We start from the raw sequence: 12,593 nt of genomic DNA, 5'->3' as shown, positions 1-12,593 counted from the left end.
TTACTGCACCTATTAACACATCACCTAGGTATTAAGCTCCACATGCGTTAGTTACTTATCCTGATGCTCTCCCTTCCTTTGTCCCCCCGCACAGGCCCCGTGTGTGTTGCCAAACACTCGGTCTTATTCCATTTAACTGTATTTTTGTACCCATTAACCATCCCCTCTTTTCCCCTTTCCCCACTACCCTTCCCAGTCTCGTAATCATCATTCTATTCTCTTCCTCCATGAGTTCAAGTTTTTATTGCTCCTATATGAGTGAGGGCGTGCAATATTTGTCTGGCTTATTTCACTTAACGTCCTTCATTTCTATCCTGTTGTTTCAGATGACAGGATTTTATTCTTTTTATGGCTGAATAGTCCATTGTATATATGTACCACATTTTATCCATTCAACCATTGATGCACACTTAGATTGATTCTGTATCTTGGCAATTGTGACTAGTGCTGCAATCAACATGGGAGTGCAGACATCTTTTTGATACACTGATTGCCTTTCTTTTGATATTAAGGACCTCAACTGCATTCTTGATGAGGGCAACTCCTAGAGTTGAAGTTGGAACTTAACAGACATATCCTGAAGTGTTTAAAATGTATTATAGATGACACAGAAAATGTAAATAATGCATTTTGAATGGAGTACACATTAAAATATTGAAATTGAGATTTTTTGGCCACATAGATGCTTTTTTAGTTCTGCCTTTTTATTCTAATGCATGCAGAAATAGCTTTCACATTACCCAGAAGTCATTGTAAAATTGGTCAGCTGACAGTATTGAGAGTTTAGTATGTGCAAGACATGGTGGAAGGTGTAAAGGAGTTATTTAAAGGAGTTTAAAGACATATCCCACAATCCACTAGAGGAATGTAAAAGTCACCTCAGATTTTTTTCCCCCTAGAAGGGAGAATAGAGAAAAGTGCTAGTCTGGCAGAGGTCTAGTTATGTCTCTTGGGTTCTTTCATAAAATTACTAGATGGTCCTCTCCTTTGCGGCAGTAATAGGGGTGGAAGTTTCAACTCTAATGTGGAAAACTGTGATGAGTAGATTTTAGGAGTCAGCAATAGACTGGTAATGGAATACAAAAAAATAAAACCCTCCAGTGCAGAGCCAGAACTGAAGTCTAGGAGTAAAATTGAGTGGTGTGATGAAAAGACAATACGTATCAGAACAGCTGAAGTGAGTTTTGATATGTCTTCCAGGCTTTTTATTTTTTTCTTTTTAATAGAAATGAAACCTCCACACACCCATCTCCCAGCGTCAACTATTAATGACATTTTGCTAATCCTATTTCATCTATTCACTCCACTTTTGTTTTTGCTGGAATATTTTAAAGAAAATCCCAGACATCATGGGATATAACCAGTAAATAAATGAGGCTGCTTCTCTAACTGATAAGGACACTTTAAATTTTTATTCTAAAAATAACAAAAAACTTTTCTATAAGCCACACTGATATATTCACACTGAAAAGTTACTACTTTTGTAATATTTAGTACCTAGTCTATATTCAAACTTCCATGATTATCTCAAAATTTTTTTTGATTGCCATTGGTTGCTTTAATTCTGGGTCTAAATGAGGTTTATTCATTGTATTTGACTGTTATGTCTCTTAAATCCCTTTTAATCTCTACCAGTCACTACCTCTCACCCCCTTTTTCTCATGCCATGTATTTGTTGAGGAAATGAGGCCATTTGCCTAGTAGATTGCCCCACATGCTGGATTTAGTTTTTTTTTTAATTGGTATAGGTGGATGTAGACTTTTGTTTAGATTCAGGTTCTTTTTTTTTTTTTGTCAAGCATAATTGATGCAGTGTATATTTCCTATTGCATTGCATCATAAGGTATATTATGTCTGGTTATCTCACTTTTAGTTATGTTACGATTAATTTTTAGGCTTGAGTTTCAGGTGTTAACCTTATCCCTCCATTATCAAGTTCCCCATCAAACTCTCCCCTGATGGTTTCAGCGGCTCTTGATGGCCACATCTGGATCTGTTATTAGGTTGGTGCCAATGTAATTGTGCTTTTTGCCTTTTAAAGTAACGGCAAAGACCGCAGTTACTTTTGCACCAAACCTAATACTACATTAGGAGTTACAAATGGTGATTTTTCCAATTCTGTCATTTCTTCTGCATTTATTAGCTGGAATCCTATAAAGGAACGCACTTCCTCATCCATCACTTATCTGGTTACTCTGAGATACATTATATACAAGAATGGCAGGGGAAAATGTTTAATTCATTCCTTTCTCAATCTTCAGAGTAATGAACTGGTGACCTAGCAACCTCCAACGATGATTAAGTATCATGAAACCAAAAATTTTTACATATCTGTTCCAATACATGCATTTCAGTTAATTGTCCATCTTAGTCCTGTGGATACTCACTAAGTTCCATTGAAAGTTTCCTTTCTTTTTTTAAAAAAAAGTACCAACAAATTATTAAATTATTTGAAATAATTTAAAATATTGCCAAATATACAGAAAAGTTGTTAAAACTCTTGCATACTTTTTCCAAGATTAACCAATTTTTAGCGTTTGGCTTCATTTGTTTTTATAATGTTTTCTCATTTTTTTCAAGCCATTTGAAAGTCAGTTTAATACATTATGTCCTTTTATGCTTTAATACTTCAGTGTATGTATCTTAAGAATAAGGATATTCTCTCCTGTAACCACAATTCAGGTATCAAATTCAGGCATCCTTGTGTTTTAGTTCTTTTACATTTTCTTCCCCAAATTGAGAATCACCTATTCCTTTAAGGGCCCATAATACCTTCTGCTAGGAAAAGGTATTTAGAGATCCCAGTATGGGTGCTAGTGGTGCTTTCTCATTTGTCCTTGCTTATAGGCTTTTCAGTAGGCAGAGTCAGGAAATACTTTATTTTTTATTTTTTTTAATTTTTAAGAGAGAGGAAAAGGGCTTTTACTTAAATGCTTTGATTTAATGTATCTTTTTTTTTTTTTTTTTTTTTTTTTGAGATGCAGTCTCGCTGTCTCCCAGGCTGGAAGGCTGGAGTGCAGTGGTGCAATCTAAGCTCACTCCAAGCTCTGCCTCCTGGGTTCACGCCATTCTCCTGCCTCAGCCTCCCGAGTAGCTGGGACTACAGGTGCCCACCACCACACCTGGCTAAATTTTTGTATTTTTAGTAGAGACGGGGTTTCACCCTGTTAGAAAGGATGGTCTCGATCTCCTGACCTCGTGATCCACCTGCCTTGGCCTCCCAAAGTGCTGGGATTACAGGCGTGAGCCACTGTGCCTGGCCATATATCTTTTTTTAGTCTGAAAATATTGGTCTACATTGACATAATTACCTATTTGATTTATTTTACAACATACGTATAATAGTTTCAAATTAGCAATACTGATATAGCTATAAATAATACCAATAAATAATAAGACCAAAAGTTAAGACTGTTATTATTCCGTCCTTAAATTACATTTTACAAGGATGTATGATATGAACACTGGCTTTAGAGTCAAATGAAGTAATACTTTTCTTTGGTTAATAACCTAATGAATGTATAGTTAGGTTATTTTGATTCATCTTTTAATTTTTAGGGATATACTTTTTGATTTAATTTTTAATTATATATAATATTTACTTGACTCTAGAGTAGAAACTATATGACAAGATGCATTCACAGAAATTTTGTCTGCATTTTCATCTTTTCCACCATGTTCAGTTTATTTCTCTATAGGTAATAACTTTTATTAGATGTTGGTTTCATTGTTTCATTTTTAAAATAAAATACCATTTTCTCCATTTCCTTACAAAAAAGATAGCATACTAAAAAAACACTTTTTTTCACTTAATATATTCTGGAGATTTTTCCATATCAATATATTGAGATCATTCTTACTCTTTTTTACAGTTGCACAGCACTTTGCTGTGTGGATATACCATAGGTTTTTTAACTAGTCTACTGATGGACATTTGAGTTATTTTCAGACCGTTGCCTTTACAAATAATGAATGTGATGAACTGCCTTGTGCATTTGTCAGTTTGTATTTAGGACATGGCTTTCTAGAAGTGGAATTGCTGGGCCAGGGTGGATGACATCGACATTGCTAGATCTTGTCCAGTTCTTCTAAAAGGTTGTTCCATTTTGCATACCTGTCGGCAATAGACAAAAGTGCCTTATAAGCTGTTTTGTTGTTGTTGTTTTGAGACAGAGTCTCATTCTATTGCCCAGGCTGGAGTGCAGTCGTGCGATCTCAGCTCACTGCAACCTCCGCCCCCTGGGTTCAAGTGATTCTCGTGCCTCAGCCTACCAAGTAGCTGGGACCACAGGCGAGCACTACCACACCTGGCTAATTTTTGAATTTTTAGTAGAGACAGGGTTTCACCATGTTGCCCGGGCTGGTCTCGAACTCCTGACCTCAGGTGATCTGCCCACCTTGGCTTCCCAAAGGGCTGGGATTACAGATGTGAGCCACTGCACCTGGCCTTACAGGCTGTTTTTATTAGTCTCCCTACTTGGGCTTGTTAAAAAGTGTCAACTGGCCTCAGGTTCATTTTGGCTTAAACTATGTCTAACATTAAAATATAGTTAAAGAATTGAAAAGCTTCTTATGCTTTAATGCACATCAAAAGCTGATTTAAATCTCTTACTAAGGCAGGATGTAAATAAGGATGGACCAATCACTTTTGTCTCTGATCAGGAAAGACGTCTTAGAAAGTATATTCTTGTGTATACCCTGAGAAGAGTTAAGAATTTAAATAGGCAAGGGTCCCAGAATTTAATAGAGTAGGTGGTTCCCACTGAATAGAGGAGTATGTCTGAAAAAGTTTTATAGCCAGATTTTAAAAGACCAATATCATATATGTCTATATATACGTATGTGTGTATGTCTATATATACGTATGTGTGTATGTCTATATATAGATATATGTGTATATCTATATATGTCTAAGACATATAGAAATATATATCAAAGTCATATATATACACACTATGTGTATATATACATATGCACACACACTATATATGTATATATGACTTTATATAGTGTGTACATGTGTGTATATAGACACACATATAGTGTGTACATGTACACACGTATAGTGCGTACCTATGTGTACGTATACACACGTATAGTGCGTACCTATGTGTACGTATACACACGTATAGTGCGTACCTATGTGTACGTATACACACGTATAGTGTGTACATATGTGTATATATACATATGGTGGTATCTTAGTTCATTTGGACTGCTGTAACAAAATACCATAAACTGAGTAGCTTATAAGCAACTGAAATTATTTCTCACAGTTCTGGAGGCTGGGAAGTCTAAGATAAAGGCAGATTTGGTTTCTGGTAAGAACACTTTTTTTCTGGTTCATAGGCGTAACAGTGAGGAAACAGAAATAGGTTAAGTCACAGGCCCAAAGCCACACAGCCCATGACTGAGTCTGGATTTGAATCCCGGCAATGTAACTTCAAAATCCGGATTTAACTGCCATATTTTTGCCTTTCCTCGACAGCCTGAAAAGCACAATCAATCAAGAACTAACGATAAAAGAGATAATTCATTGATCATATAGCATGATTCACTTAGTCTGCAAATCCAGTCTTTTTCCTGGGTGAAAAAGGACAATCCTAAATTAGGTATTCTGGCATTTTATAAGCTTGCTGAGGATAAAATTCCCAAGCCTTCTCAAAAGGAGAGGTGAAGGAAGAGGGGGAAATTTCAGAAGCCATGAGGGTTGGGAGGAAATAGGTGAAGAAACCCCAGGGGTCAGTTTACAAATAATATTTTAGCGGGAGTGTTGGCAGAGAGCACAGCCAACTTTATCAAACGCATCTTGGTTGTATATTTCCCCCGACTTATGAGTAGGTAGTATCACAGAACAGAAGGAAAATTTGCTCGCATCACCCAAATTATAAAGTAAGTTAATAGCTGGTCGTGGTGGCTCATGCCTGTAATCCCAGCACTTTGGGAGGCCAAGGAGGGTGGATCACTTGAGGTCAGGAGTTTGAAACCAGCCTGGCCAACAGTACAATTTTTGTACCAAAGATACAAAAATTAGCCAGGCGTGGTGGCACATGCCTGTAGTCCCAGCTACTCAGGAGGCTGAGGCAGGAAAATGGCTTGAACACGGGAGGCGGAGGTTGCAGTGAGCCGAGATCACGCCATTGCACTCCAGCCTGGGCGACGGAGCGAGACACACACACACACACACACACACACAAAGTAGGTGAATACTTTTAAGGCCAAAAAAGTTCAGGTATTGTTTTCTCTCCAGGTCCTTTACATTCTATGCCGTGGAGCTCCTGCCACCTAGTGTTTTTGAAGAATACTGCAGGAGTTGGGAATCAGTCCTTTTCCTTCAGAAGTCCAGCGGATATTTACCAAGTGTTTAAAGAAGGCCAGGCCGGGCGCAAGTGCTCACACCTGTATAATCCCAGCACTTTTTAAGGCCGAGGCGGGTGGATCAACTGGAGGCTAGGCCTTCGAGACCAACCTGGCCAACATGGTGAAACCCCATCTCTACTTAAACACAAAAAAATTAGCCAGGCATGGTGGCGAGCCCCTGCAGTCCCAGCTACTCGGAAGGCTTGAGCCCGAGAATTGCTTGAGTCCGAGAGGTGGAGGTTGCAGTGAACCGAGATTGCACCACTGCACTCCAGCCGGGGCCACAGAGCCAGACTCTGTCTCAAAATACTACTACTACTACTACTAATAGTAAATAAGGCTTATCCCAAGTGACCCTCTCACTTTCCTCTCACATATTCCGTATTATCAGAAACAGAAAAAAATTGAGATTAATTTGTGTGGATTACTTTAGCTATGATACATTTTTTTAAAATTTGAAGATGTTTGAAAATTTTTTATCTTTAAATGTAAGGCTTATAGCATTCTCTTAGAAATAATGGCAGTTAAGCTTTGGGGATAGAGAAAATAGTACTGTGACCGGACTTGGTGGGTTCATGGTGTGGCTGGCTTCAGGAGTGAAACTGCAGACCGTCCTGGTGACTGTTAAGAGCTCATAAATGCAACAGGAAGATTATTTCCAAGAGCAAAAGAACAAAGCTTCCTTAACCTGAAAGGAAACCAGACCCAGCTGCCTGCTTTTATTCCCTTTTCTGACCCCACCCACATCCTGCTGATTGGTCTATTTTACAGAGAGCTGATTGGCCCATTTTACAGAGAGCTGATTGGCCCATTTTGACAGGGTGCTGATTGGTGCATTTACAAACCTTGAGCTAGACACGAGTGCTGATTGGTGCATTTACAATCCTTTAGCTAGACACAAAAGTTTTCCAAGTCCCCACTAGATTAGCTAGACACAGAGCACTGATTGGTACATTTACAAACCTTGAGCTAGACACAGGGTGCTGATTGGTGCATTTATAATCCTTTAGCTAGACACTGAAGTTCTCCAAGTCCCCAGTAGATTAGCTAGACACAGAGCACTGATTGGTGTGTTTACAAACTTTGAGCTAGACACAGGGTGCTGATTGGTGCGTTTACAAACCTTCAGCTAGACACAAAGTGCTTATTGGTGCATTTACAAACCTTTAGCTAGACATAAAAGTTCTCCAAGTGCCTACCCCACCCAGGAGCCCAGCTAGCTTCCCTAGTGGGTCAGGTGTCAGGGCCGCTGGGGGAGCTGCCCACCAGTCCCGCGCCCACGCTCGCACTCATCAGCCTTTCCGTGGTCCATGGGCCCGGTCGTCGTGGAGCAGGGGGCGGCGCCCGTCGGGGAGGCTCCGGCCACGCGAGAGCCAACGGTGAGGGGGCTTGGGCACGCATGGTGGGCTGCAGGTCCCGAGCCCTGCCCTGCGGGGAGGCGGTTGAGGCCCGGCGAGAACTGAACGCGGCGCGGGCGGGCCGGCAGTGCTGGGGGACCCGGTGCACCCTCCGCAGCTGCTGGCCCGGTTGTTAAGTCTCTTACTGCTAGTGGCCGGCTCCGAGTGCGGGCCCGCCGAGCCCAGCGCCCACCCGGAACCGGCGCCGGCCGGTGAGCACCGCGCGCAGCACCGGCTGCCGCCCGCGCCTTTCTCTCCACACCTCCCTGCGAGAAGAGGGAGCTGGCTGCGGCCTCGGCCAGCCCCAGAGAGGGGCCCCCGAGCGCAGCGGCGGGCTGAAGGGCTCCTTGAGCGCGGCCAGAGTGGACGCAGAGACCCAGGAGGCGCCGAGAGCTAGCGAGGACTGCTAGCACGTTGTCACTTCTCAGTACTATATAATTGTCTTTGAAATAGTACTGTATAATTGTAGAGGTAGAGGAAATAGTACTATATAATTGTCTTTGAAATGACAAGCTGAAGAATCTGTAGTCTTTTTCCTTTACAGACCTCCGGGAGTGGTGGGCAGCAACTGTGCAAGGCCTGGTTCAAAAATCTCACAGCAGTTGTTTGCAGAGTTGTCCCTCCTGTGTACTCTCAAAGCCCCAGGTACCTACCCTGCCATAGTATTTCGTTTTATACTGTCATCATTGCTTTACTCATTTTTCTCCCGCTGTAGGCATGTATACTCTTCCAGGGCTGAAAGCATATCTAATTCAAGTAGCAAATGGTAGATACTCAATAAATATACATTAAATGAATGCTGCAGAGAATATGTCTGATATTACCTTGTTCTAGTTTGCAGCCCCCAAATCAAACCTAGCCTGCTTGGGAAAGGATTTTCCTAGCTGGCGGGCCATTACCTCCAAGCCTTAACCTGGTCTCTTCTTGACTTGAGCTCAGGTCAGCTCTCCTGTGTTTTCTCTCCTTCCCAATCCCTTTCCACTGCCCTAAAATTCTCATATGTTGGGTATGCGGAGATACTTACTGTATCTGCTTCCCTCCTCTTCAAAAACTCCCTCAGATTTTGTCCACCCTGCCCTTAAAGCTAATTATGTTGAGTGTATTTTAATCTTCCTTTGTTACAACTCTGTGTTAGGTTAACAGGAAAACAGAAAGTCTGTTTGGTTGTATCTATTTGGGGACAATTTATTCCATCCTGGTCTTGCTTCCAAACTTCAGCACCCGGGATACTATGATTAAGATGTAGGTAGAGGATTGTAAAGGAATGATATCCTTTGTAAAATAAAAGAATGAGTTATTGAAGGTTTAAGAAGACAAATGTTTTTGAAAGCAAGTGTCCGGGTGAAAAGAAATGCCTGAACAGGTGGCCACAGCTGTTTTCCTGAGTCTTACTTTCCTCTTGGAGTTTTGTCATGTTAATTATCTCTATCACCACTATGCTGGTCTCTAGGAGTATACACTTCTTCCTTCCAAGCCCTAACTCCTTGGTTCTTGGTTCTCTTCAGTACTGTAGAGCCATGCTAGACTTTCCAAAAAGTCTTTACCAGTGTGAGCCAATCATTGGATCATCTAATCATAATTGTGTAAATTATGGATGGAAGAAATGATGCTGGAGAAGTTATGGATGACCTTTATTTTCTTCTTCAAACTTCTTTTGTATTACTGATTTACATATTATTTTATATTCATATTATGAAATGAGTGTTTATAAAATTCAAAGGTAGGCCGGGCACGCTGGCTTACATGTGTAATCCCAGCACTTTGGGACGCCGAGGCAGGTGGATCACCTGAGGTCAGGAGTTCGAGACCAGCCTGGCCAACATGGTGAAACCCCATCTCTACTAATAATACAAAAATTAGCCAGGCATGGTGGCACGTGCCTGTAATCCCAGCTACTTAGGAGGCTGAGGCTGGAGAATCGCTTGAATCCGGGAGGCGGAGGTTGCAGTGAGCCAAGATCATGCCACTGCACTTCAGCCTGGGCGACAGAGCAAAGCTCCGTCTCAAAGATAGATAATAAATAAAACTCAAAGATAAAACAAGTAATGAAAATCCATCTAACTTGTATAAATAGCAAGTTTCTGATTCTACTATGGCTAACTTGTCTACGCAGCTAATTTGCTCCCAAAGCTCCTGTTCCATTCCATACCCTTTTTGAGGTTCCTGCCAAAGCAGCTCACCTTTTCATTTTTAAGCAATATTCCTCCTGATACCTTGCAGAAGATCTTATTGAGAAAACAGTGGTTAAACTATGGAACTGATTGCTCATTTGAGGATAAATAATCTAATTACATCTTCAGCATATAAACAAATTAGCTACAGATGGCTTCTTACTAACTTCCTCCCCCTCAGCTACAAGAGATAGACTAAAAGGCTGTTTTCTCCCCAGGATCAAATTAAATTTGAGGTTAAAGGAGTGTCTTAGTCTATAGGTGCTGCTATAACAAAACACCTGAGATTTGGTAATTTATAAAGAAGAGAAATTTATTTCTTACAGTTCTGGATGTTGGGAAAATCAAGATGGAGATGCCAGCATCTGATGTGGGTTTTCTTGCTGCATCATCACATAGCAGGAGGAAGAAGGGCAAAAGGGTCAAACTCACTCTGTCAAGCCCATTACTGGCTGGGCACAGCGGCTCATGCCTATAATCCCAGCACTTTGGGAGGCTGAGGCAGGAGGATTACTTGAGCCCAGGAGTTTGAGACCAGCCTGGGAAACATAGAGAGACCCTGTCTCCACAAAAAATTTTTAAAAATTAAGGGAATGTGGTGGGTGCATGTCTGTAGTCCCAGCAACTTGGGAGGTTGAAGTGGGAGGATCACTTGAACCCAGCAGGTTGAGGCTGCAATAAGCCATGATTGTGCCATGGCACTCCAGCCTGGGTGACACAGTGAAACCCTGTCTCAAAAAAAAAAAAAGTCCATTTATAAGGGCAATTCATCTCACTCATGAGGGCAAAGCCCTCAAGACTTAATCACCTCCCCAAACACCCCAGCTCTCAGTACCACCACCATAGGGATTAAGTTCAATATAAATTTTGAAAGGGAGACCATCATTCAAACCATAGCGAGGAGGCTGTCCAGGTGACCAGAGAGTGGAGCTTGGGCCAGTACAGTGGGATATAGGAACCGCTGATAGTAAGACATTCAATTTAAGATCTTTGTATAAATGTCTCAATAAGATGAACTTTTAAAGCTATGAAGTTTTAGGGCAGAATAATTTGATGCTGATTTTAAATGCTAGGGCATCAACAAAGGAAAAGGAGAAAATTTAAAAATTGTAAATGTTTGGTTTGGCTGTAGTTTAGTAATATTAATTACAATCATTTTATATGAATTCTTACCCTTTCTGCCTTATAGTACATTACAGTTATTTTCTAATAATTAAACATCACTGAATCATTATAAAACTAAATTTTGGGCCGGGCGCAGTGGATCACGCCTGTAATCCCAGCACTTTGGGAGGCCAAGGCGGGCAGATCACCTGAAATCGGGAGTCTGAGACCACCCTGACCAATATGGAGAAACTCCGTCTCTACTAAAAATACAAAATTAGCCAGGCGTGGTGGCGCATGCCTGTAATCCCAGCTACTCCAGAGACTGAGGCAGGAGCATCATTTGAACCTGGGAGTCAGAGGTTGCAGTGAGCCAAGATGGTGCCATTGCACACCAACCTGGGCAACAAGAATGAAACTCCATCTCAAAAACAAACAAAACTAAATTTTTCATATGCTCAACATGTACAGCTTTTCTTTTGTTTGCTTTTTTTTTTTTTTTTTTTTGAGACAGGTCTTGCTCTGTTAGGCAGGCTGCTCCAGTGATCTCTGCTCACTGCAACCTCCAACTCTTAGGCTCAAGTCATCCTCCCACCTCAGTCTCCTGAGTAACTGGCACCGCAGGCAATAAGTGAACACCATCACACCCCACTGATTTTTGTATTTTTAGTAGAGATGGGGTCTCCCTATGTTACCCAGGGAACTCCTGAGTTCAAGTGATCCTCTCACTTCAGCCTCCCAAAGTGCTGGGGTTACAGGCATGAGCCACGTGTCCTGCCATGTACAGCTTTTTATGTGTGATAGTAGTCATCTGATGATGTAGTTGTTTGTCCATACTTTAGGAAAGAAATAGAACATGGGACTCAGTCTAGTAGGCATGCCTGTGGTGGTCAGTTATCCTTCTATTCTTCTTTCATTGGATTAGATCTAGTGACAGTTTAAACAAACTCTAATAATTTATAAATTATTATAAACTACTTTGAAGGAATAAGTAAGATTATCTGCAGAAGTTAAAGAAGAAACGGTTTCTTTTGCTGAAGCTTGTTGAAGACTCCTTCTTAAATTTGCTTATTTGTTTTTTATGCCAGATTGTAGAAAAGGTTTTAAAATTACTTTTGCTGTCCCTGTAGGTATAGGAGTTGTTTGTGGTATTTTGATTAAAAATATATTCAAGGGCTGGGCGTGGTGGCTCACGCCTGTAATCCTAGCACTTTGGGAGGCCAAGGTGGGTGGATCACCTGAGGTCAGGAGTTTGAGACCAGCCCGGGCAACATAGTGGAACCCCTTCTCTACTCAAAATACAAAAATTAGCCAGGTGTGGTGGCTGTGCGCCTGTAATCTGAGCTACTTGGGAGGCTGAGGTGGGAGAATCACTTGAACCAGGGAGGCGGAGGCTGCATTGAGCCAAGATGGAACCACTGCACTCCAGCCTGGGTGACAGTGAGACTCCATCTCAAAAAAAAAAAAAAAAAACCAAAACCAAAACAAAAAAAATATATTCTGATTATTACCTCATATCTTTAGCCCCCCACCAGTAGATTATTCTGATTTCTCTAAGGAT

This window comes from Pongo pygmaeus, chromosome 15, assembly GCF_028885625.2.
Source record: "Pongo pygmaeus isolate AG05252 chromosome 15, NHGRI_mPonPyg2-v2.0_pri, whole genome shotgun sequence".
Taxonomy (NCBI): Eukaryota; Metazoa; Chordata; class Mammalia; order Primates; family Hominidae; genus Pongo; species Pongo pygmaeus.
Note: the sequence above shows the minus strand (reverse complement) of the source record.